The 25985-nt window shown below is 42.7% G+C and overlaps 1 protein-coding gene across 4 annotated transcripts in view; it reads right to left on the reverse strand.

The window, feature by feature from the left end:
- Window positions 1-24155, reverse strand: part of FAM107B (family with sequence similarity 107 member B) — a 62793-nt gene extending 38638 nt beyond the window's left edge. The window contains exons 1-2 of one of the 4 annotated variants that reach the window (XM_055710542.1): window positions 23938-24067; window positions 1929-2034 (exon numbers count right to left, since the gene is read on the reverse strand). The gene's annotated coding sequence lies outside the window, so the exon portion shown is untranslated. Of the gene's footprint in view, window positions 1-1928; window positions 2035-5644; window positions 5763-23937 lie in introns of those variants that run through there. The other 3 variants (XM_055710543.1, XM_055710544.1, XM_055710541.1) reach the window with 3 other exon arrangements.
- Window positions 24156-25985: the final 1830 nt, after the last annotated feature.

Raw genomic sequence — 25985 nt, forward strand, 5'->3', positions numbered from 1 at the left:
CACAGCACCAAGCTCCATGAAAACCCTGTCATGCTTCTGGAAAAAAAAAAAAAAAAAAAAAGCATTTAAAATCTAACAGGCTCTGTCATCATCATAAAATGCACACCCTACTGCTGCATGCTCTCAAAAAACTTCATTAAATGGGGCCGGGCACTGCAGCAATGAACTGTGGACTCCCCTGACTTTGTACGGTACATGGGCTCATTACTACCACCAGCTGTGACCATCTCCACACTAACAAGGAAGGGGAAGATAAAGATCTGCACTAAATTAGAATCAAGTTTTCTGATCACAAAAAGAATAAGGGAGAAGTCAGCACCGGAGGGTTATTCTCACTACCTGGCCATTATATGCTTACTTATTCTTTGCCTAGCATTAACACCTACCCATTTCTCCAAACAAGTGACTCTCGTTATCATCCTCATTCCTTTGTTACAAACTAGCCTTCCTCTGGTGAAGCTTTATCAGCTGCAATGAACACTGGCCACTGTACTTAGCATAAAATTTGGGATTTTTTAAATTATGACAGTAAATCACCACTATCTCTGCACATAAGAGACGAGCCCAGATGTGAGAAAGATATAAGGATGCTATTTTATTACATGAGTAAAAGAACACCGAAGAGAAGTGAACAAGACTTGTTCTTAGTGAACATCTGAAAGTTAATAACTCTACGTTAATAACCGTGAGAAAGATATAAGGATGCTATTTTATTACATGAGTAAAAGAACACCGAAGAGAAGTGAACAAGACTTGTTCTTAGTGAACATCTGAAAGTTAATAACTCTACGTTAATAACCCTGATGAGGACTGCTGTTACAAAGACAAAGATCTCCAGGAATTTAACACGGGGGAAGTTTTATTATTAAACCTATACGGGCACCTGAGGTGCTCTGGATTATTTAAGATTTATATAAGTGAGAGCCAGGAGACCTCACCTGATCAGCAATATGCTGTAATAGCCTCTGATTCAGAGGCTATCAATTTACTTTGTGTTCAGAGACTATGTACAACATATCATAAAATGAAATAATAAAAAGAGGTAAAAGGAAAGAGCTGATATGCCAAAGGACTCAAGCAGTAGCAAGAGAGGGGGAAGATGTTTAAAGACAAACTATCTTCATGCACCTTTCCGAAACTGTAATTGCCAACTCTCCTATCACATTACTGTGAACGCTGTGGGTGAAAAAAAGCAATGGAGAATAACAGGGCCATGTTGCCTCTTTTGAAATGAAAACTGCCATCATGAAAAGCTAGTAAAGAGAATAAAAGCAAGAAGCAATATTAAGAAAGCAGAGAATGAAAAGTAATAGTATCGATTCAAGTAGTTCATTTTTTATTCATGGATATTCTTTACAGTGGATAACATAGAAGCATTTAATGCTTAATAGGTGCCATCACTGTGCCAACATTTTATAAAATAAAGACTGATTTCTTCTCAAGTACAGGAAAAAAAACTGTTACCAAGGTATTAAATGGCTTCATTCCCCCATCCAAAGCCTGCACAGGAGGAGTATATGAAAAAAAGCAGGTACATGCACGATTTGTCATCATAGGAGACAGCCCCGTGCAGAATTCAAGAACCAAAATTAAGTGTGACCCATGTAAAGCAAAAGAAAATTTATCCTCAGTGAAAGCCCTTTGATGCTGAAACAATTTAATAGAAGGTGGGTACTACAGATGCTGATGTATTCTGTTGTTTTAAATTGCAAAGCAAATTAAAATGTTTTCATTTTGTAACCGTGGTTAATTTGTCTGTTGGTGATGCTTGACTTCTCTGAGAAGGCAGCATGTGTGTTACCAACCTCCTTTCAAAGGGCTTAAAAAAAATGCATTCTGCATTCTCAAAGGGCAATCGAGATCTTTATCCAAAGCCATTCTGGGAGCCTCACTGAACAGCAGATGGTATACACACGTATTCTTCCCACCTGGTCTAGACCAGTCACCCCAGTTCACTGCAGCTGCTGTAGAGCTGCCACTCTCTGGAGGTGCACCTCTGGCTCAGCTTCACTCTAAAAACATCCTTCTCACCAACTATAAAGGAAGATAGAGAGAGTTCAGTTGGATGGATAGTGCTAGATGGGACGAACACAGGCCTGTATGAACTCTTAAAGAAACCATCAGGTGCTTATGGTACTGACACGACACAATATTGAACGTAGAACATTAAAACTTTGACAGTTAAAAGATGATGCTTTTTGCATAAACATGCGATTCTCCCTTTCTCCTTTTTGCATAAACATGCGATTCTCCCTTTCTCCCTGCTCCATTTGCTCTGTTACCCACTCACTACAAAGTTTATACAAGAGCCATTCAACCGCAGGATGACCAGCTGACTTGCAGGGGTATCCTGACAGCAGCCCTCTGTATCCTTGAAGCTCTAGTACACAATAAGGCCTCTTCTCTCATGCCTTAAAGTGCTTGCTTTTTTTTTTTCTTCCAGCCCAAGTTTTCTAACAGTTTGCTGTTCTGAATATAGCTCTAACACAGGAAACACGTCTGTTGTACAGTTAATCACCTACAACGCCAGACAAATCACAGGGATTCACTGCATTTACCCTTTGTAACACTTTATAGTGTTATATTTAATTTTTTGGCTTGCCCCCTGTGTTCAACTGTATTAAATATACATCCAATTTTGATCAGAAGTTTCTGCTTCTTAATTAACCTTCTGTTTGCATTTACAATGGCACATTTCTTATAAATATGAGACACTGTAAACAGAATGTTAACATAAATGATGTACAGAAATAGTATGTTGCTGTTTTCTGTTATTCCTAGAAAAACATGCATACCTTGCATAAGTTTTTTACTTCCTTAAAAGAAAAAAAGAAACGACAATATTCAATAATCAACATGACTGGGAGAAAAAAAAGAAGAAAAAAACCTACAAAACCTTCAGTTGCATACACAAGTCCTAGTCTCAGGGCCTTACAGAGAGCGAGCCCAACTGCTTCCTACTTCTTTCCTCTTCCTGCTTCTGGTTTAAATACTTGGAATACTTATGGTTCAAATATTTATCCCTAATTCAGTCTGTTCCACATACTTTAACTATAACCCCCTAATTCAGGTAACAGATTAAATCCCACTGTTTAAACTACAAATTTCAATCCATAATTAACGTGCAAACCAAGGTGTGCCTCTATTGGTTTTGCATAAATTACTGTCCTCCTCCCCCAGTCTCACAATAGAGGTTGTCATTCATTGATATTTTACTTCATAATCTCATTAGCAGTCCCTTCTTCCCTCTCCTATCGGTTAGGTTTTGTATTTAGACAGAAATATCTTCAGATATTGCCTGACAACAATTACAGCAATCACACCCAGCTGGAACTGAAAACGCTATTTAATCTGCTGTGATTTTGTCCATACCAAATATTCAGATTAATAGTCAAAGTGGTGGGAAATTATTAACAGTTTGGGAAGGATGTAACATGCTTGATACCCATTTCCTTTATTTACTGAGCAAACATGCAAAGCACGTGTTTTCCTCCAGTAACCCCAAAAGGCACATGAGAGGATCACAGTGACTGAAAGGAGACCGTGCAGAAGCAGGTCCCTTTCCTGCCCATTCATCTTGTGTGGATCCATGTGTGCCCTGCAGGATGCTGGCTGGAGAGGACTGGGGGAAGCATGAACACCAGGAACTGTCCTTTCTGCTTCCCTTAGCGGTGCCATCCGTTACACTAACTGTTGCAATGGCTGCGCTTGGGCGAACGAATACCAGATGACTAATAGTCTTCTGTGCAGAAAGGAGCCAGGAAGCAGACTGTTAACAAAGCCCAAAGGGCACTGGCAAGAGGCACTGGGATAGGGCTGACAATCTTCTTTCAGAAACCAGAGCCTAACTGGTGGCAGCTGACCTACATTCTCCAACTCAGCCTGGAAGGCCTAGCCAAAACATGCATAAATAATAGGTCCATATCAGCTGAATCTACAAGCATCCCATGCTGGTAAAAATAAGTCATCTCCCCTAGTGTACTATGCAGTCACCAGCCACAGGTGCTAAACATGATCCCAAACTGCTCTGTTTTAACTTGCATAAGGCCCTTTACAAACCAGACTGTGTCTTGCCAGAACCTCACATCAGATTGCCATTTGTTGACCCTGGTGGTGGTGAGAAATCCAAGGCTTTGAACAATCAACATAACCCTCACCTTTGAAACCTGATTCAAACCAGTTTTAGGACTTCCCTCTTATGACTAATTCCCTTTATCCAGGCATCTGTTAGATTTTGGTAGATCTAGATCCATTAGATCGTAGAGAGCTTCAATTTTCAAACTTGTTTTTACTCAAGGCAGTCCTTCCTTAGAAGACCACAAAGTTTCTTCATAATCTGCACATCTAAATATCTTCTTGCACAGCCAGGGGCAACTTCTGCATATGGAAAGCTTGCTGCCTGTGGGTTTCAATGTTTCACATCAAGAGCAAAGTACATGCAGGCTCAAAATAATGCCATGCCTCCATTTTTCACTTCAGCTAAAAAGGATTCGGGAAGACATCTCAGAGGAGAAAACAATGGTGTTTATTTGCATTCTAGAAACGAACAAATGCTAAAAATGAAAATTATTTAAGCAAAAATCTTTATTGATAAATATCTAGCATTTTCTACGTTTCAGTTACTCTCTGCAGAAGGGTTGCTGTAACATGAGCCTTTTGTTTGCTGAAGATGCAGATAAATTGCACCACTAATTGATCACATATAACACTTACTCAAATTCTTTATTACACATGGAAAATTACTCAGTTTTAATGTTCTAAGTGAACACACTTTCAGCTATTCCTATCAAGGTTACCTTAAGAGAGGTAAGTGAAGGCAGACGAAGTTCACAAAACCATTAGAGTAAAACAGATTTTGTTTACTTAGATAAAAATCACCTGAAGCAAGCTAGGTACAAAGTGGAACAGACATTTTGTTTATAGATCAGATGTATTAAATTATTATCTAAAATTACCAACTTGATTATTTTTGGTCCAGATTTTAGAACTAGTAGAGGTATCCTTTTCTATCCCAACCATATTCTTGACTCTTCTTCACCTTCTCAGCTTTGGAATAACTGCTTATAGAATTGAGATAACTAGTTACTGAATTCACTGAATGAAATAAAAATCGAGGGTATCTCTGAATTTGATAGAAAGAGTATTGATAAATGTTGCTTGTTTCTCAGAAAAACTGGTTCCAACCTCTTAACCAGTAAATTTCAACAGGTTACAAAGGGGGAAGCCTTAAGGTGGTTAGATCAGGGGGTAGGGGAGGTTAAGTTGGGCTGAATATTTAATTGTGGCTAAACTATACATCTATTTTAAAGTTATTTGCAAATAAGATTTTTTTCCCAATTACTTTTATGTATTTCCAAGCCAGTTTAATGTTTTGATCTATGCAATCCTAAATACCTACCCTCATATATACATTCAACAAAATACTTAAAGATCATCTGAAAGCAGACAAACCAAGGCAGCTCATTCTAAAATAGGTCTTTGCCAATCTTGAATTTACAGTTAGCATTTAAGTCTTACAACCCCAGTCAAGAACCTAAAGTACACTCCCCTGACCTCATTCTGAACAAGACTCACTCCTGTATCACAACACCGGCAGGATGCTTGTACAAAGACAAAAGCACAAATGCAGTGGATGCTTCCATACCTCACTGAGCTACCAGTTAAAACAGCAGAGCAGCAAAGCCCATAGCAGTGCTGCTTTACCACACACCAGGTACCCAGAGCAGGATCAAATTCACATCAGACTACTGTCCAGCAGAAAGTCTTCTGGCTCTGCTCACCTGCATTAATCCTCCCTGGAAAAGCAGAAAACGATTCTTTGAGAGGCACACTACCCCAAGAGCTAGTCTTCCTTTTCTTCCTGCTACAGCCCAGCTACCTGTATTAGGGCAATGACTGCTGCAGGTATTGGGTAGCCCTTCTTTCCCCACGTACCTTTTATCCTCACTTTTACTGGCAGCAACAGGAACCACCTGGCTCACTATATCAGATAGCAGAAGCTGTCCTAATTGTCCTACAGCAGCTGCCACCTGCTTTCCCCATCCCCTCTCTTTTCCCACCTCCCTACATCAGCCCTCCTCCAGGGGGCTGCCACAGGAGTCAGTAATTGCAGAAGGGATGTGAGGGGCATGCAGCTCCAGCCCGAGAGGTTTCAGGGTCTAGAGCAGTCCTGTACAGAGAGGTGGAATCACCTTGTAATCTAGGCCTGTGTTGGCTAAAAAGCACAAAGCAAACATTGTATTGTGTGCTTTTGTGTACAAATCAGAATAAAGGGAGGCAAAGATGGCCAAAAAGATACTGCTGCATAAGTGACTGCAGGAGCTTTTGAGCAAATGCAAAAGTGCCAGGGGCACAGCAGACAGACAGCCAAGATAGGCGTGTTACAATGAGAGCAAGGATAACAGCACTGTAACAGAGAAACCTGAACTGGTTTAATTGGGTCCTTCTCCTTATAAAATAGTTATAGAAAGAAACATGAGATTACAGGACCAGCTGAAACTACCGTGCTAATAAAACACAGGAAACCATTGATCTCAGTAAGAGTCATTTACTGAATGCTTACAGAGAACTGAGTCTGTACAGCTAAAATATCTTCTTGTTTCTCATTTAAATTTTTTTGAACATGTACAGGTCTTTGTAAAAGTCAAACATAGCAACTGGAGACAACGCATACCCAAATGATTCTGCAGTGATCGTGGGCTCACTAAAATTCTGAAGGCAGAAGATACCAAAGCTTTTCCTGCATAAATGCAAGGCTGACCGTTTTAAAAAGCTTTTCACAACCTGCCAAAACAACTTAGACAATATCACGCCATCTCAAAAAACAGGGGTAACAAACTCAACTCAGAAGCATATACAACTTTTTTTTTTCTTCATATGAATGACTGTGCAACTGAAGTCCCTTTAACTTAAGCGTCACTAACAGATTTGCCAGTAGCACAGAAAGCCAAAAAGCAAAACAAAAATACAAAAGGAGAGATGGAATTTACTTAACAAGGTCTACAATAGATCTTGGCAAATCTCTGCCTCAGGAAAAGATAAAAAATTAAAAAAATGAAGACACTTACCACAGGATTTTGTAAATATGGGTTGATGCTTGCATACCACTCAGCATTACATGCGGTTGCAAATATTCACTCTGTCTCATGAGATCATATGCATACACTCTAAGTTATAAATTTATACAGGCTTTTACCAGAACCAGTCAGACGTTTTTTCTTTATTTCCACAGCTGCTGAAAAGTATTATCGCATCCATACTCTATCATGTCCAAATTTTCCTGGCTTTTGAAACAATCCACATTTCCTATTTAAAGCTTGAGCTGGAATGGATTGTTTAACTCATTTCACAAAGAGTTTGGTTGTACATCTCCCTTTACGAAAAATTTAAATTGTTTGGCCAAGAAGCAGTGTCTTTTTACCCCAAGATGCTACTCCAGCAGCAGTTAAGTAAATAATACGCAACAAAAACAGAGAAAGGAATCAAAGTGTTTTGTAACCAACACAGAAGAGGGTTTTGGTTTGTTTTCATAAAGTTCAAACAGAAGAAGTTTTATGACTTAAGTAAAAGGAGTGCAAAAAGGTTTGCAGAAGGAAGGTTTCCATTAAACAGATCCGAACTGGTTCAACAGTAATTTGAGCTCCGTATGAGCTCACTTTTTGCCCTGCCACAGTCAGCAGAAGCAAGAACTTCACAAAATACAGGAGGGAGCTGATGACAGATGAGAGGGCAAGAGGCAAAGCAGGGGCCATCTCTGGAATAATTACTAGCACTACATTACAGCCTGCCACGAGACCACCTTTCCCACATTTTTAAAACTGCAAATGTATATAGCACTTAAGAGGAAATTTAACTTGAGTGGTGAACCAGGAAATGAAAAAAATGGGCTGGAAAAAAATGATGGATTTTCCTGTGCCCCAAGCAGCAGCCCTGGGAAGTCCTGGCTCTCAACGCTCTCTTCACAATCACCAGGGCTCTCCATCTGTAGGGAGCGGGATTTCAGGGTGATGTCTCCCTTTCCCCACCCTTTGCTGGCTGTCATGAGAGGCTGTCAGCTCTGGTAAACCCCCCTCTGGAACCAAGAAGCTGTAAGACAGTTCAGGACAGCTAATGTGCAGTAAGCCTCAACTGCTTTAGGGGTCTGGAAGAGACAACCTGGCTTAGGGAGTCATCCCCCACCTGCATTTAAGTCAGCTCTGATTCACATTTTGATGGTGAAAAGCAGCTACTAAAAATGCTTTCTTGCAACAACAGCACCAACAAAAGCTGAGTGGGGAGACTGGCAGCATCTGCAATTTATGGTAAGTGGGCAACCAAGGAGCTGGCTCAGGCCAGGATCAGCAGTGGGTAATGCTGCCTGGAGCTCACCCCTGGCTGCCACACTACAGAAGGGCAACCCGAGCCCAGCCCCACCGGTTCCTGCAGCAGGTGAAGCGGGTGACCCTTTGGAGAGAGGGCCCCACAATCCCACAGCATCAGCCCGCAGGAGGATGACTGGGGGAGAATCACACCAAACACGCAGCCGACAAGAGCCCCAGCTCCCACCTAGTGTCAGGGCTGCACGTAAAGTACAGTGCAGATGCCGCCCCGGCGCTCTCCCCTCATGCGGTACAGGACGGTGCCTGGGGACCACTGGGCTCTGGAAGGAGACAGGAACATGCGGTTTGCCTGATGGACATGACACTGCTTCATCTCAGGCAGCACAGCAAGTCTCCGTTCCGACAGCTTAATGTTTCACCCACAGATCTGCATGTAATCAGCTCAGTGTTAGGATCTGCGGTTAAACCTCATTGGCTGAGCCTGAAGATTAGAGATAAAAAACCGGGAGATTTGGGAACAAAAAGTAAAACAAGGCAGTCAGAGCTGTCATTTCCCTCCTCATTACTCATTGCTGTAACTGCACCCAAAGGACAACCACTTGCAGGCGGCACTGATACCGGTTCAGTCCCTTCTGGAGAGGCAGGCAGGCCATCACCGGTTTCCAGCAGAAAAAGTTGATAACTACCAGAAAACCTCGCACAGGTTTGGAGCAGGAGAGGTTCATTTCTCCTGGGGGAGGCGAGACAAGCCGCCATCTGCGTTGGCAGCCCAGCTGCCCAATACCCGCTCAGACAGTTTAAATCCTGACTTACTGGGTTGAGCAGGACTTGCAGAAAGACCTTGCATCAACAAGAACCAGGTTAACGGTATAGGAGGAGGCAAGGCACTGGCTTTGCTGAACAGGAGTTTTCCTCTCCAAGGAATACTGCAGGTGGCAGCCTGTGTATTGTAGTAAATAGAGACAACCCTGGGCAGACCTTACAAGCAAAGACAACAACAGGGGTCCTGCGGTAGGATCCATACATTTTGTATACACAAAGGTGTTTTACATACTTACTGGCTTAATAAAGGTCACTCTTTAGGACATCAGCGCAAACACACAAGTGCAGGGAACTGCATAACCTAAATAATCAAGACTTCTTTGCATATAGAGACTTACTAGTCAATTTTTGTTCAGCTTCACTGTGGGATGAAAATGTAAACGGAAACATAAGTATTTTTGATAACAGGTAATGATGATTTAGGATATTCTCTCTGATTTTTATTTATTACATGGGCAAGAGGCCAGGCAGAGCATTTAATTAATTAAAGTTTTATTTACAGTAGTAAGCAGTACATTTCTGAAATCCTTCTTTTTTCCCCCTTCTGTAAGATGTGGTCCTTAGCCTTCCTTTTATGTACAACAACAATAAAAAAATAAGAAAAAAATAAAGATGTAACTTCCTGCAAGATCCAAATAAAAAAGCTACTGCTAAAATAAATAAAATAAAACCCAGAATTCATCGCTCAACATAGTCACCCCCATAGAAAGACTAGGATGCAGATGAAATGGGAAAGAACCTTGCCTAGGCTGTATTGAAAAGTTTCAAATAAAAAACCAAAGGCAGGAAGTAGGAAAAAATAATGAGATCCTTACACTCTGCACGTTGGCCAAATGTATCAACCCTCATTATATTTGTTTTTCATGTGTTACTCACTAGGCATGTTCATGCACTGGGAAGAATACCAGATAAAACATGTGGTTATTGGCCAGCAGAGATAACACAGTTAGAATGCAAGCTCAGGTCTGCAGCAGCTTTCCTTAATAAGTATTTCCTACTTAAGCAAAGATTGATCCTACATGATGTGACAGGTCACTGATACAAAGAAATAGCTTTACGATGATCCTTAACCATAAAAAAATCACCCAACATATACTCACTGGGGGCTTACTGAGTTTCATACCACTGTGTCTAAGTTTCCACTTCATGTAAAAATAACTTTCATCTTTCTGTGAGTCAACACAGTAGAGTGCTGAATTCAATGGTTAGTCTCTCAACTCAAAGGCCTGCAGCCAGTTTACAAATATGTAACAATCTGAAATAACAAGTTTCTTAACCGTTCTCATTTTCAAGACTTTGTTATGCACATGCCCTTGAATTACAGGAATAGCTCATTCAGTTACAGCAAGCTTCTAGAAGGAAGTGATAAATGAACACTACGCCCTTATGTTGTAACCAAATGAGGGGACTGAAAAACACAGAGATCTTTCCCGTCTTCAGCTTTACAAAATTTTCATGTGGTTCACTGGTCAGAAAGTTAGCAAGAATGAAAGCATATTTAATGTTCCCCATCTCAGCTACCCACCAAATGACAGTTAAACAGAGCTGAAGGAAATCAGTGTGGTTTGCATGTACAACAGGCTCTCTAAAAAGGTAGCAACCATGTTGTAAAGCGTTTAGACATGAAGTAGAAAAAAATCCAGAATGGTATTCCCATGCCCACACCTTAGTTAAATCAGTATGGCTCTAGGAAAACCGAACTGCCAGAGCTGGGCTACACACAGGGAGTTTCCCTGGTGAAAGCTAAGCTGCAAAAACATATCCAGAGAGACCGTTTCACAGCCAAGAAGCAAATACAGGACCACGTCAGGTATTTAAGTTAAATGACCTTCTTAGATTTCCTGTATGGTAACGCAAGTGGGCACTTGCACCCCTCCTTGTAAGTTTCTGCTTGTTTCAGCCAAATTTTTAAAGCGTTTGATCCTACAAGATCCTACAAGATACAAAGCTCCCCCAAAATTTCATGTAAACTGCTATTTGAGTAAGGAAAGACTCCAGCCAGGAGTCCAGGCTCTGACAGGGCTCATTCCAGTGCTGCTAGACAACAGGAAAACAAAACCAAGGTTTCTGGAAGGCAAAATGGGAGGATCCCAGCACTGACTACATGTGATCTGGATGACAACAGGGAGTTAGTTGTGCAGCATGGAGGAGTTCAAACTTGTGATGCTGCTCTGTAAGGTCCATGCAAACTTATCTCACGCAGATCAGCTAGAAAGTTTACAGCTTCAGTTTGTAGCAGAAATACGTTGTACATGAGATACAGATATATCACATTTTTTATTTCTTTTTGTTACCTCGCATTTCATTTTCTTTTCAGTCTGGTATTACAGTCTGACCAATTTTCTTCCCCTATCCAGAGGTCAGGTCAAAATTTATTACACATGATGATGATGAAAAGGTCAACTCCAATGTACCTACCTGCCTGCATCCCTTCTGAAAGTAGGTGTCTTGTAGGACACCTCTGGCTTCTGTGGCACATTTAAGTAAAAACACAAAACCAAATAAAAAAGCCCCAAAAGCCAAACTTATTCCAGCTTTAGGTACAAACAGCTCTTTTATTAGGAAAAATACAGCATCACTGCGATGAACATGATTAAAATCTCAGATTCTTGCAAGAACCACTTTCAGTCATTTTACAAACTTCCTGTCATTGGTCAAGTACATAATTGACACCTGTCATCTAAAGCAACTTCCATTTTAGGGAAAAAAAAAAAAAAGAAACTATTAACCTTTAACAAATTGTCTTATACAGGATAATGCAACAAGATCTAACCCTGCTGCAATGAGAACAAACCCAGTTTAATCCCAGGTCAGATTTTCTGCTGACAAGCAAGTCCTGTCCCCAGAAGTCTTTCCAGTTACTGTCTACTTCACCTTCACTTCTCTTGTTTATTTTGATGCTTACAGCAGAACCAGGCACAGACCTGACTGCAGTCCGACATCAACATTTAGTTCTGGAAGATCCATAGATGCTTGTAATGAGCCACATAGCTTTGCCTTTTCCTAGGCAGGGCGTAAAGCACAGAGCAACACATGGAGTCCAGAACAGGGCTGGGAGGAAAGAAAGCCCGATGCCATCACGAGTTAACAGCTGCAAGGCAGCCTGCCTTTTTATTTAGTGCACACATATGTCTACACCTTAGCCAGATTTCAGCCAAGGGCCTTTAACTTCTGAAGTTAGCTTTTCAGCTTCAAAACAGCTGGCTCTAGATAAAAAGTTTCATACTCTTAACACTACTCAGGCAAACTGGAGAGAAATTGCACTGTAAATTCAAGTAAACTCCTAAAAAAGACATACAAGATATGCACATCAGAAAAAAACCCAGCTCAAAGCAGAGACTATACTGTTAGTGTTGAGAGGAAAACAGAAAAATCTGATCACTGAAGTTGACCACCCTACATGTGAATAGATACACCCACTCCAATGCCAAATCGACCCTGTAAACTTCAGGCCTTAGATTCAATTACAAACCCTAGGCAAAGATCAAGAAAGCCCTTTTAAAAATGCTCTTGTACTCCCTTTCCATTAAGGACTTCAAAGTAATAACACTTAAGTCTAATCTAGGCTTTCAATGTTCCAAACTTTAAAGATTCAGGCTTTTAAACTTCCATTCATTCGCTCTTCATTCAACAATTGGTTTACAGAAAGATATTTAAATTGTTTTAAAAGCACCAGGGCTCACGGTAGGACCTTTTGATTCTTTAGCAGGCACTACTACGTATTTACTTTCGGCTTTCCATTCGTCACATGCTGGCTAGTTCACATTCAAATGAATCACAAGCGCACCAGAGCAAACAAGACAGGTAATGGAAAGGAATCCAATTCAAACAACGTCCAGTACAGTAGTCCAGAACGCTGTTTGCTTCACTTTTTAACTTAGCATGTTTAGAAACAAGACGTTATAATTAAGAAAGTCTGTAATTGCTTAAACTTATACAGAAACGCCACTAAAAAACTCCCTATCTATTAATAGTCATCAGTGACAGAAAGGCATTGATGGAAAACACAAGGTACTGCAATTAATCAAAAAATAATCAAATTATTTCCAAATGTATCTCCAGAAGAGGGGTGGGGTGGGGTGGGGGTGGGGAGTGTGTGTATCCCAAACCCTGTTACAGAACCACACTATTCTCCCAAAATGCACAAATGCTAAAGCAGTGCAGTAACTATATGAATACTACCACCCCCCAGCTTGCAGTTTACAGAAACAAGCAAGCATTGTGCTTTAAGATGCATCATCCTTTACATAAAAAAAAAAAGCTCATGGCCCTTGCGATCTAGAGAACTCACCAAAAGCAAAAGAGAAACGTTTGTTCTAGCTCAGCTCAAACTGTAATGAAAATTAACATCTGACCAGGACAGAGAGAAAACCGCAGTTTAATGAAACTGCAGTTAGTGACATCCCATAAAACAATGACAATCACTTGTCTTTGAGTCAGCTATATTTCCACATCTAGCATAACTGCTCTGGGTGACTCACACCAATAATCTATCCGAGAGATAAGTAAAGGAAATCTCTACCATGGTTTTGTTGCAGCTTTTCAAGATGAAACGTAATTTGCCTGGTGCTCCTCATCTGAACTTCAGTTATTTGAAAATTGAATTTGAATTCCAATTCGTCTTTAGGAATTTTCTCAGAAGCAACAAGCTTAACTGGGGTAATGTAAGATGCACAAAACTGGCAAGTAAGATCATGGTCTAACCAGATCCTGTTTTCAGTAAGAAGCAGCTTTTTAGGCTGCCTACAGGCCTTTATAGGAAGATGATTTCTGTATTGGGGTAGCCAGTTTCTGCTTTAAATACAAAGTTTATATTATCTTTTCATCATGTTTCCATCTGCAGTGTTTCATTTTGTTTGTTTTTCTCTTGGTTCAAAGTCCCAAGTTCAAATTCTGTTCTTGCACTACTTAGTTATAGCTGTAGGCAAGTCAGTTCAGCCTTTTTTTTTTCTATAGGTCTATTTCTATAGATCTATTTCTCAATCTGTAAAAGGACAATCATAAACATTTATCTACTTTAAATAGATATTGGAAGGATTTGTTTATCCTGACAGCTTGTTCTTTGAATACACCACGACTCTATAAATAAAGTCTAAGAAGAAATTACCTAGTTTAACAACATTAACTGGGTTCATTATATTTTTTGTAAATGGTTTGTTACACTTTCATATCCTTTCCTTCCTGAGGGATACTGTTTCCTACAGTATGCTTCTAAGCCTCCCTTCTAGTGAACCATGATACCCTAAGATGAGTTAATGTTAATTATGGCCATTAAAAAATAAAGGGGGGTTGGGTTGGGGTGCAAAAAAGCCCCAGTATATTGAAATATAACCATTCAGATTCTTAAAATTTAATACCAGTTTAATCAATGTATAGAATTTTTTTCCAGTCCTCCTCCTGAGGGAAAGTACCCAATAGAAATGGGAGCTCCTTATTTCATTGCTTTTAATGTTATCTCTTCTATTCAGTGTTTTGCTGACTAGTATGTGTAATCTCATGCTTTCTAATTCCAGTCTTTGCTTGACCTCACAGCACTCTAAATGTGCACTTGGAAAGTAAACTAACTGTATCTGTAGCTCATTTAACAGTCAGTTAATCAGCTTCCTATTAGAAAAAATATATTACTCTAAACCAAAGCGTAACTCTGGAGATGAAACAAAGATGAATCTCAAGCCTTGTAAAGCTTCAAACCTGAAGTCAGCTGAGGCTTCTCATCATTAAAGATAAAAAAAGGAATAAATGAACTCACCACAGCTACTAGTCCTGATGTTAGCTGTAATAAAGAGATTAAGATCCAATACTAAAATGGGAGGAAGGAGTCAAAATGATCCCTTAGAGTAGTCATTTAATGAAGCACTGTTTTATCAGTGCGTGCTATGCCCAATTTGATGGGCCTTTCTTTGCAATAATTCAGTTTCAGTCAATGTTGGAAGGAATAAACTTGAAAGCACACCCTCCTCTATGTTAAAGTTCATTCTAAACTCTTGCCTTTCAGTGCACAGAACAGGCATTACAAATGCAGCCCTCCCTTGTATGCTACCAGATGATGGCAGTCAAAAAGAATTGAGCATTAAAACAAAGCCTTCCATCAATACAGAAGAAACACAGGAAAGTAAAACAGGGGACAGCATTGTGCTTCAGCAGCTAGAGCACCTTTTTTCGTGCATAATTGGGGGGGGGGGGGGGGGGGGGGGGGGAAGGCTCCAAAAAACAGTTTCACTGAAAGCCAATATGGGGATGCTTCAGCAGTTATGAATTTTGTACAGCAGACACCATGATGTTAATTAGCACAGCACTGTAAAACCTGTGCATTCTTCTCATCCTTCTGGGTGCAAAGCTAGGTACATCACAGGCTGAGCTGACCACAACCTCAGCATCACAGAAACGAGAGCCTTTCCCAGGCAGATGCTGTCTGTAGTCATCCCGTGCTAGCAATACTGTGACAGCTTTGAGGAAAGGAAGAACTACTCAGCCATAGGAAATCATGGCAGTGGATTAGGAAGAGATCAGAGATCAGATACCTGAATTACAATTTGAGCAGAAAAATTTAGCTACTTAGGTACCCATACGGCTCACTACTACAGCATTCAAGAAGTCCCCCAGGATCTCAATACTTTTGCTTCTTTTTGAAGTTCTTCACCCAGTTCCTTCAAAAGGCTGTATTATATGCATATCACTGATCGGATCAATCTGACTCTGCAATTCAAACTGGCCTCCATTTTTAGAGTTGTCTGCTATAAAATTTCACGTCACAATGAGAGTGACATCAGTTGCAAAAATTTTCTAGCAAAGAATACTGGTCTAACTTTTTTAAGTTCTGCTTTCTTTGAAAATAAGATTTACTGTATAGACCTGTGCTTTTCTTCCTTGCAGTGTTTTTGACTGAAGCTGGCAAATGCATTACATTTAGTTAAAGGAGCATGTGGTCTTGGATCTGTTAATCTTATTAGTTACCGGGAAACAGGTAACAAGGTTGAGGAGATGCCTTTTTAGTGCTTCTACAGAGAAAAAGAAGGCTTTAACTAGCTGGAAAGTATATAGATCCCTATAGTGCAGCTTATAGTGTTAAAATTTGTTCCTGTAATGCAATGAACATGACTGATGAGGCATCTTTATATAGATACATAAAGTTACGTCTACAATGGAAATTTTCAGTGAAAATCTGTCTCTCCAGCAAAGCAGCCGTACTCAGTGCAAAACTGATCTCTGACGCAAGACAAATTTTTCTGCTTCAAGTTTGCAAAAGCACTGAGCTGGTGTCACAAAAAATCTCAACATGCTTCACCTTTTTGTGTGTCTACTGTCTGTTCGGTCCCTCTCTTTTCCCTGTTTAAACTGTACATTCCTTGGGGCAGAGACTGTCTCTTTAGGACAGTGTTATGCAGTAAGGGCCCTCACATAGCTGGAAAACAAAATAATAGTTGGCACACTTGCTCTTCTAACTTGATGTGCAAACTTGTCCTCATGTCCTCGGACAAGGAAATTTATTCTATTCTGCTTACGTACTACAGCGGGGGGAAAAATAAAAGCCACAGCACATTCAGTAAATTCTTGGATTTTTACAGGAAACTTTGACAGTACAGCACTTTTGCAGGATAAGGAAAATTATGTAGCTTGTAACGCAGCCAGCTGGTACCTCCAACATCTCCCTCTTTTTGCTCAGTTTCATCAGTTACTAGTTACAGAGAAAGCAAGACAGACCCAAGAACTCAGATATGAGCTTCCTCAAGAGACTGAGTGTTTTAATACAATGGCATCTATAACACGTGCTTCAGCCTTTTAAACTAAATCCTGCACCTGAGACTGCTTGGCATGGACATTCACAGACTACAGTCTTCATTCAAGCTTCAAGGCTGGCCTTCCAGTTGCTGGAACTCCAAAAAAATATTTTTGTAAATATTTTCAGTGGGATGCGGCTTCATCCGCTTTCTGCTTTTCAGAGACATTAAATTTCTTGAATTCTAAAGCTAGCTGTTCAGGTATTTTCTGAAAAAGGAAGAATATGTTTGCTCGTATTTTGCAAGTTTGTGACTTGGCATGCTTAGGCTGTCTTTGAAGAGGCACCCTGCTCCCCACAGTTGCTACCTGTAGTAACAAACAGCATGCACAGGGCAAACCAAAGCACAGCCAGGGCTTCCTTCCAGAACAGACAACTCTGCACCTGAGTGTTTCTGAGTGGCTTCTGGGTCGCTGCACTGCTCACTATGATGAAGGACACAGGAGAAAGTTTGGAGAGCAGCAAGGCAAGCCGTGCTTACTGCCTACCCTTGCCCTAGCAGCCACCGACGGAAGGTCATCTCTTCACCTTAAAAAGCCTACTGCTAGCACAACTGGGAAGCTGGTTGCAATCCACAGCACTTCGGTTTGGTTCTGCACATCATGTAGAAGGGCGGCCTCAAAGGTACTTCTAAGGCTTGGAAGAAAAAGTTGGTTTACTTTTAGAAATATCAAAAAACCACCTCCCATCCAAAGAAAATCCACCATCACCCTTTCCCCATCCTCTCCTCCATTCTCTTAAGATACCCACTGGCTATAAATTTCTGCCAGTGTTTTCAGGGGACAATGGTGATGTGCCAGGTATTATGAGAGTTAAATATGTGTATTACTACAGCTTGCATTATATGACTTAGCTCATCTTCAAGGACAAGTTACTTCAAAAAGCTCTGGGATTAAGAAGAAAAATAAATTATCACATAATGCAAAGACTACCATAACCCAATCAAAACTCCTCCCTGTTCCTCCAAAATTAAACCCCCCAGATCCCAGTGGCTTCAGACAAAAATTGGCTTTCTTCCTTTCTTCCAGCCAAGCCCCAAACTGCATCACAGGGCAAGCCCAGACACCCACTCTTCCCTGAAGGGCACCAAGGAGCTCAATTACTGCAGCAAGTCTGAAGGACACAGCAGCTATGCAGTGGAATACTCAGCAAGTCATCTTTTTCCCCAAAGACACTTACGAGAAAACTGAGGCAGTAGAGATGTATTTCAGTTGAAACAGTACAGCAGTGCACGTAATTTGAAAGGCTGCTCAGCAGCTCATCATGCCAGGAAGAAGAAATTTTCCTTTGGCTCAAACTAAATTCCTTGCTCTTCAGAGGTACTAAAGAGTAAAGCTTTTCCTCTATGGTCTTATTAACATGTAAAGCAACTTAAGACCATCCATTCTGATCCCCATCCTTAAGTGCTCTGCTCAGCTAGAGGTGCATTTCACCCACCTGACAGCAAGAGCTCCAGCTCCCTGAAATCTTTTCAGCTTGTTCAGAAGCATCCTGCACAGGCACTGGCCTAGATTAAGAGTGCAGTTATGCACACACGAATGGTGTTGACCCACTTCTTGTCACATCATCTTGACTACTGAGGACTGTGAACTCCGTTTTATGAACAGCACCTGAACAAAAGCCTGTGTACATACATGAGGTCTTACGAATGCCCATTCACTGTACAGGCAAGGAATGAAAATAATCATTCTGTTATTTCCCATCATTACCCTCCTCTCGCCAACCCACCCACAGACCCACTGCATGCCATCACTATTGAAATACCTTTCACCAGCAGTGTTGGGCTCCTATTCGAAGCAGATGCCACCAGACACGGTGAGTTAGCTAGCACCAGTGGGCACAAGCGTGGTGAACTGAACATCTTTCCAACACAGACAGGAGAACTCTTTAATATTAAAAGAAGCAAAAGCAGCTTAATATAGGTTTCCCTCTACACAACGACAAATAATTTCAAGACACTGTTTCCCCTCCCTAAAATATACTGCAGAGCAAAGTAGAGGGTCTGCTTCAAACCGAAGTCAAACATGAGGGCAGTTTCTCCTTCAGAAGCATTTTTGGGTTTTACCTCTCCAGCTTACAGAAGTAGTAAATAATTCCTGGGTACAACGTAAAAAATAAGACCCATCCCACCACAACAAGCAGCAAGGTTGCTGTCCAGGACATTAAAGCACCCCTTATATCAAGGGCACATTTCATGCTTCATCATTGTAAAGACAGTCGTCTACAGGATTCTTAATGCAGCTCATGCGGAGGAGCAGTGAATGGTAAAAGCTGAGATGTGCTGAAGGGCAGAACAGAGGTTTTACAGTTCATCCTGCAGGCACATACACTGCCTAAAATTGCAGTATAAATGTAAAAATAAAGAAATTTATCTCATCTAAAAGAAAGGAATTTGTCCCACTGTTTCTAAATCGCCTCTGCTATTCCTCTCTTGAAGAGAGCATGTATGTGCACAAAAGGCAACCTTCCAGCTTCATGTTGACAGAGAAATTTTTAAAACGTAAGCAAATCCAGGAGTTTTGCTTCTAGAATAAGTTAAACAAGGCAAAGGTTATTGCATTTGTGCTCCCTACTATCATCATGAAACTAGGATCCTTGTCCCATCCAAGCAAGCTGATGACCTGCTGAAGACTCAGTTAACTCCAAGCCAGACAAGATCTATACTAGCAAGCAAACTGCACCAAGCCACGATAAACCCTATAGACCCAGGCTAAAAAAATCAGAATAACTGCTGATTTCAAATGTTATTTTAAAATGTGATACAGTGGACAGAGCACTGCACAGAACCGATCAAAAAGTCTTTGTGGCTTATTCTTTCACAGACACAACTTGGAAACACTGCTCTCCCACCTGTGAGTTTCCTGCTCTTCATTGCACAAAACTTAAAGTGTTGGCCTAAACACAAGTAGTAGGCTGCCAGCTCAAACCATGTTTTGAAACTAAAGTTAAAGCTATGACAGACTTTGCAATTATAACAGTCAACCACCAAAGTGCAGTAAGGAAAAGCGTTACTTCAAACTTCAGCGTTCCCAGTGTGACAAAACAAAGAGGTAGCAGGTATCCTCTGGTATTTTCAAGTTATATAGAAAGGGGAACAAAAGACCACATCCTTCCTTTTCTGGCTCCCTGTCCATATAACCCCTGTAAGATTTTTGCCACAAGAGTATCGCAACACGCAGCTGTCAGGCAACACACACAGCCCTTCACACCAATGCCCTGAAGCAGAAGAGCAGCCGGGTGAGAACAGAGCTACGTGAGTGTCTGTGCATAGCAAAAGCAAGAGCAGCTGCCCTTCTAGAAATCACCTTTGAAAAGAAGTATGAGCCTGGTCTCTTAGGGTGAGGATCTGCACTCGCATCACCTCACCCAGCTGCTGGGGTCACAGAAAAGCAGTCCTGGTCTCACCACAACCCTCCTGGCTCTGCAAAACCTTCTCTTCCCTTCCGCTGGTACCTGCTCACATGCAACTGTACAACAGGCTAGACGAAAGACTTCCCCAAAGATCCAGCCAGAGACACATCTGTAAAAACAGCACTCCTATTTAAAGGCAGGTGTAGAAGGGAGAAGAAATATGTCCCTTACTGTTTTTTCTCTCTCCTGTGTACACTGAATGTCTTTGTTTAAGCATTTATCATTACAAAACCCTCCTGTTTTTCATAGTCTAACTAAGACCAACATGTGTGGTGTTGGTGGAAGAGCAGTCAATCGACCACTAATTGCATCACAGCCAGGTAACCAAACCTATTTTCATGCCATGCCTTTTGGACCATGCCTCTTCTCCTATTCCATTGTGCAGGGGGAAGTTCTTTCATTTCAACACTACTCAATAGTTCAGGAGACACAAGTTCAACTTCTTGCACCACTACAGTTCCCATGCACTCACAGATGACCCATTTATTTTCTTGTGCTTTTATTCCCCATCTGCAAAGGAAGGTGTCTTCCCCACAGTGGGAAGACACAGCACCTTTCCTTCAGCACAGTTTTGACAGGACTGATATAATGAAGCATGCACAGAGATAAGCCTGACGAGAACAAGCAAGATGTGGACAGAGGAAATTACCACTGAGAAACACAGTTCTAGCCAGATAATTTATCTTGCTCCTAAAATGTTTTTCCCATCAAATTTGCAGCTTTATGTTCAGGTTAGCATGGGACCGATTCCCTTTCCACAGCTGAAACCTCCCATTGTCTGTTAAAATTAAGCATCAAAACCCCCAACTTACATGCACTTTATGTAAATACACAAGAGTCACAGGCCCTTTGCAACATGTTAAGCCGCAAACCATACTTCCAGTAATACTCCAAGCACACACCAGGTCTGGCCAAGCCAGAATACATTTTACACTAATCACTAAATTGAAAAAGAATTAAGCACATTTTTTCCGAAGTTAGACAATGCATGTATCTTGCTCTTTGACGCTTGATTTTTCCAAGAGCGTCAGGATGGCATCAGCTGTGAGTTGTGTCAAATATGCTCTTTTTGTGTACTTAAGACATGCAAATAGATGCAAAGTTGAACAGCGCAAAGATGTCAGATACAAAAATGGCTCAGCAGAGACTCTGCAAAGCTGAGCAATGAAACTTGCTCTATTTAAAACTATCATGGTGCCAGAACAGCCTTAGAGTTGGCCACATGTATTTAATACTGTTAACTGCATACAAAGATAACAGTTTTACTCAATAAAATCTTTTGTTGTTGTTGAAACTTTGATGGAGCCAAAATTCTGCTAAAGCTAATTCCTGGTTAAACAGTTCCACACTTCCTCCCACAGCTAGCAAAAAGGAGTATTTTCTTCTATCTTCTTTCATTTTTCCCTTTTCCCCAATTTTTAGATATTTTCCTGTCCTTACTGATGATATGAAGGGCCGTTCTCAAAAACAGTTGTTTCTCAACATCCTGAGCATGGCACTATGTAAAAACTGAGGGACTCCCCAAACCCCGCACTACTCGGTTTCTCTCAAGCCTGGTTGTTCCACTGCGTGACTGTCAAACAATCTGCCACTTCAGCAAATGCACTGACCATAGCCAACACATAACTCAGCTTGTAAAGAAGAGGCACGTGCATGTACGAGAAAGATCTCCCAACTGCAGCTGCCACACAGCTAGCTCCTCACTTACCCTGTCACCCAGGAGTGCTGTAGGGGTCAAAACAGTCTCAAAAGTTTTAAACGCTCAAGGGTGAGCTGGAGTTCTGAGAAATTATCTTAATTTTGAAGACAGAAAAAAAAAAGATGCTAAGACTGAAAAGGAAAGAAGATAGTAAATTAAGGGATGTAAGAGCTGAAGCAGAGGACAAAGCAAGTGGGAAAGCATTTAGAGGACCTGATGAGATAACTCTCCCACCCCTTCCTCTTCACTTTTTGGGAAGCATCAGCAACCATGTTAATTAACAATACTTAGGTGCTGGAAGCAAAACAGCAACATTACTCTTGAGCATTTGGGACTTTGAAAAACAGAAGTGACACTTCACCTGCCAAAATCATCCCTGGCAAAAGTCCACTGACATCAGTGGAATTACACCAAGCATGAAATTGGCCCACAGTTGCTTGAAGACAATAAAGGCTTTGTTTTAGGAGATATGGGGTGTTTGTGGTTCTTTTTAATAAAGCCCAGTAAAGTTTTTTAATGTCCCTGAGCAAATATTGCTGACAATAACTGAGCAGCTATCACATTCATAGTATATGCTGTCCGTCCATATATTGCTAGGAAAACATCCATCAATAAAGCAAGAGATTCTCAGCATTCTGCTGATATCACAGGGAGATCAAAGACTGTTTAAATGCCTCTCAAATTGTCCCCAAGATCCACATGCAATTATTCTCATCTTTAGAGACATTCTTCCACGCTCATACTGCTCCGCCAAGTCAACAAAATTTAAACATCTTCATTGGTGCTACAGGATTTAGCACACACATATATGTACCACAATGCAGAACAGCACTGCTGCCAGAGAGTTATTCAACAATACTCCCACCACAAACTATACACAGCAACCACACTATGCTCACACAGAAGCATCTCTTCCTCATTTTGTTGCATTTTTGTTTGACTTTGCGAATTCTCAACAAAACCCAAGAAGCTCACAGGTTCCCACCTCTCTGTTGAGTTTGCTACAAGCGCGCCCTGAACTTCTGGGACCAGACTCTGCTCCAACGCCAGCCACGGGCATACACTGCAATAACACAGTATCGATACATGCCAGAACTCATGAAGCCATGAAAAAAATCCAGCAGAAGCAAACAAGTAGTTTAAGCTACACAGAGCTCCTGTGTTGTGTCCCTTCCCTTTGTGAACCCTCAAAACACACTTATCCATGCAGTCACGCCGGCCAGCCACGCTGGCTTTCAACCCAACCTGTTAGGAAGAACTGGATATTGGTACTCTCAGGGCCCTCGAGGGAAACTGACAGAGCCGCAGCAGGAGGGCCGGCCGCAGGGTCAGCGCAGGCCCTCGGGGCTCGCCGCGCTCCAGCTCTTACTCTTTTCATAGGTTTGTAAGGAAACATCCACTGTCCGCATCAGAAGTTCAGCTGCTCTGAATTCTCATTTTACAGGGCAGGACATATAGGAAACAACAGACATATCTATATATATATATTTATTTGCTGTTCCTTTTCCACCTCTTCCTCCTACCCACCACCACACACCCCACCAGGCTGCACCCACGGACCCCGCCGGGCCGCGGCAAGAGCCGCCAGAGAAGCTGCCCCCGCCGCACGCCGAGGCGCCCCGCCGACTCCCTTCTACTTTGCCCCCCCACCATCACCCCCTTTTGTTTTTTTCTTTTGCAGCGCCACGGTTAACTCGCCGCGTCTCCCTGATGAAGGAGCAGAGACGGAGCTCTCCCGGCGGAGCCCCACGGCCCCCTCCCACCAGCGGCACCCCGACCCCCGCCGTCCCTCACACCGCGGACCCTCAGCGGGAGCCGCCTTCTCTCAGCCCACCCCCCCCCCCCCCCCCGGGCTGTCCCGTCCCTCCCCGCCGGCGCCGCGCCTTTGTGTGAGGAGACACAAAACCTACCTCGCCGGGGCGGCTCTCCCCGCCCGGCAGCGCGGGGGACGAGGGCAGGGGGACCCTGAGGCGCCCGGCGGGAGCAGGGAAGGAGGGAAGCCGGCAGCTGCCCGCCCGCTGGCTGACGGACTGACTGACTGGCTGGCTGACTGACGGGCAGACTGCCCGCCCGCCTGCCCGCCGGCGCGGCCCCGCCACACGCGCGGAGCCGGCCCGGCCTCGCCTGAGGGGAGGGGAGCGGCGGGGCGGGCCGGGGGCGGGCCCGCCGCTGAGTCACCGCCGAGGCCGGCCGCCCGCCCGCCTCCTTTGTTGTCAGGCGTGGAAAAATCCGGGCTGGGGGGGCTTGGCTGGTTGGAAATCCCGAGAGAAACGGGGGGGAAAGGAGGGGGTGTGGAGGCGGCGGTGAGCGCCCTGCAGCCCTGCCGGAGCGGGGCGGGGGGCTGCAGCCAGGCCCGGCCGCCCCGCACGGGAGGGACCGCAGGCGGGGTGCCCGAGGCGGTGGGCCAGCCTGGCTCCTCCGAGTGCTCCCTCACCTGCAACGGGAGGCTCCCAGCTGCGCCTTCCTTTAACTTGCCCCGAGCGGTTTCTTCCCCCATTCCCGGGCCTGGAGCCTCGTTCCCTGTGGATATTTCCACTGGTCCGTCTAGGAATCAATGTCCCCACTCCGGGAGCGAACCCATCCAAATAAAAGCCAAGGAACCCACGGCCGGCCAGCCAACGTGTGCCTCAGCGTGCCCCAAAGTCTGTTTGATATCAAGTGATACCCAATGGCAGCATGACCGAGGGCTTGGGACACAACACAGCCTGGACAGACCTTGGGAATGAACACACACACAGGAGAAAAAAAAAAAAAAAAAGTCCTTTGGGGATGAAATGTGTATTTATACATTGGTGTGCATACTTGGGTTGAATCAATTTCTTTCATACATTTATCACTAGGGTTATTTTGCGTCTCTTCAGAGTAGATGACTTGAATCACAGCAAAGTGTCGGAAGCAACTTGAGTCATCCCAGGGATGGAAAGCGTCAGACTGATGTGAGGAGCTCAGTAACTTGAGGAGCTGAGCGTTCAGTGTCGCTTGGGCTGCCTTTCCTTCCAAAAATTCCCAACCCCAAAGAATCCCTGTAGGAAGGATGTTGGGTTCTCAGTAGATGGTGCTGTTTCCGCCAAATCTGTCCTCAATAACCCACTGCCCCAGCATGGCAAGAGGAGCCAGTGGGTAGAGAGAAACATGTTTTCTGCAGGGCAGGGCTGCAATCCAGAGTGCTCGTTTGTCCTAAAAGACTGCTCAGGTCTTTGTGTGTGGCTGTTCTTTCACTAGGAAAAAAAGGCAGCCCGGGTGAAACCTAGCAAATGGATGAAATGCAGAGCATGGGTGGCCCCTGTTAGTTCTGGTTCAATTTGAGTCTGTTGCCCAGCACCGACATAAGCCATCAGAGCTATGCTGTGAACAACAGGAATGTTTTAAAATACTACACGTGCCTCAAAAAGTCACCTATGGCATGCCAAGTTGGACACCCATTTGTGTTGTCCATGTTCACAGTGTCAGCCCTGGTTACGGGCAGCTTCATTCACCAGGTGCTCTTTCTTTTACAGGAGTGTTGTGAGATATAGTTGTTCTGTATGTGGAGCCCATGGATACTGTATGGAGAAAAACCTCATAAAAATTGATTATTTTTTTTTTATTAAATGCAGTACAATGATGTGCCTAGATGAACGAGGGACTATAAATATCGAACAGTTCCCTGTTCCGTAAGCAGCCCTCCATCCAAAGCATGGGAGGGGGAAATGGTGTATGACTAGGGAACTGCAAACAGCAAAGAAATAGAATGAACTGCAAGGCCAGCAGGAATGCCGGATTTCCCTATCTTTTGCATTCTTGACCTTATGCACCTCCCCGTATCATTTCTGTGTGTAAGCATTAACCATTTGTATTCTAAAGATACTTTGTCATCCTTTTATCTCCATTGCCTTAGACACTGCACAGGCAGTTGTCCCTGCTCTGAAATCTGACACTTTACATCAGTGTTTCCCAACCCTTTCTCAGCTCAGACAAC

The sequence above is a fragment of the Falco cherrug genome, chromosome 5 (genome assembly GCF_023634085.1).
Source record: "Falco cherrug isolate bFalChe1 chromosome 5, bFalChe1.pri, whole genome shotgun sequence".
In the NCBI taxonomy this organism is placed as follows: domain Eukaryota; kingdom Metazoa; phylum Chordata; class Aves; order Falconiformes; family Falconidae; genus Falco; species Falco cherrug.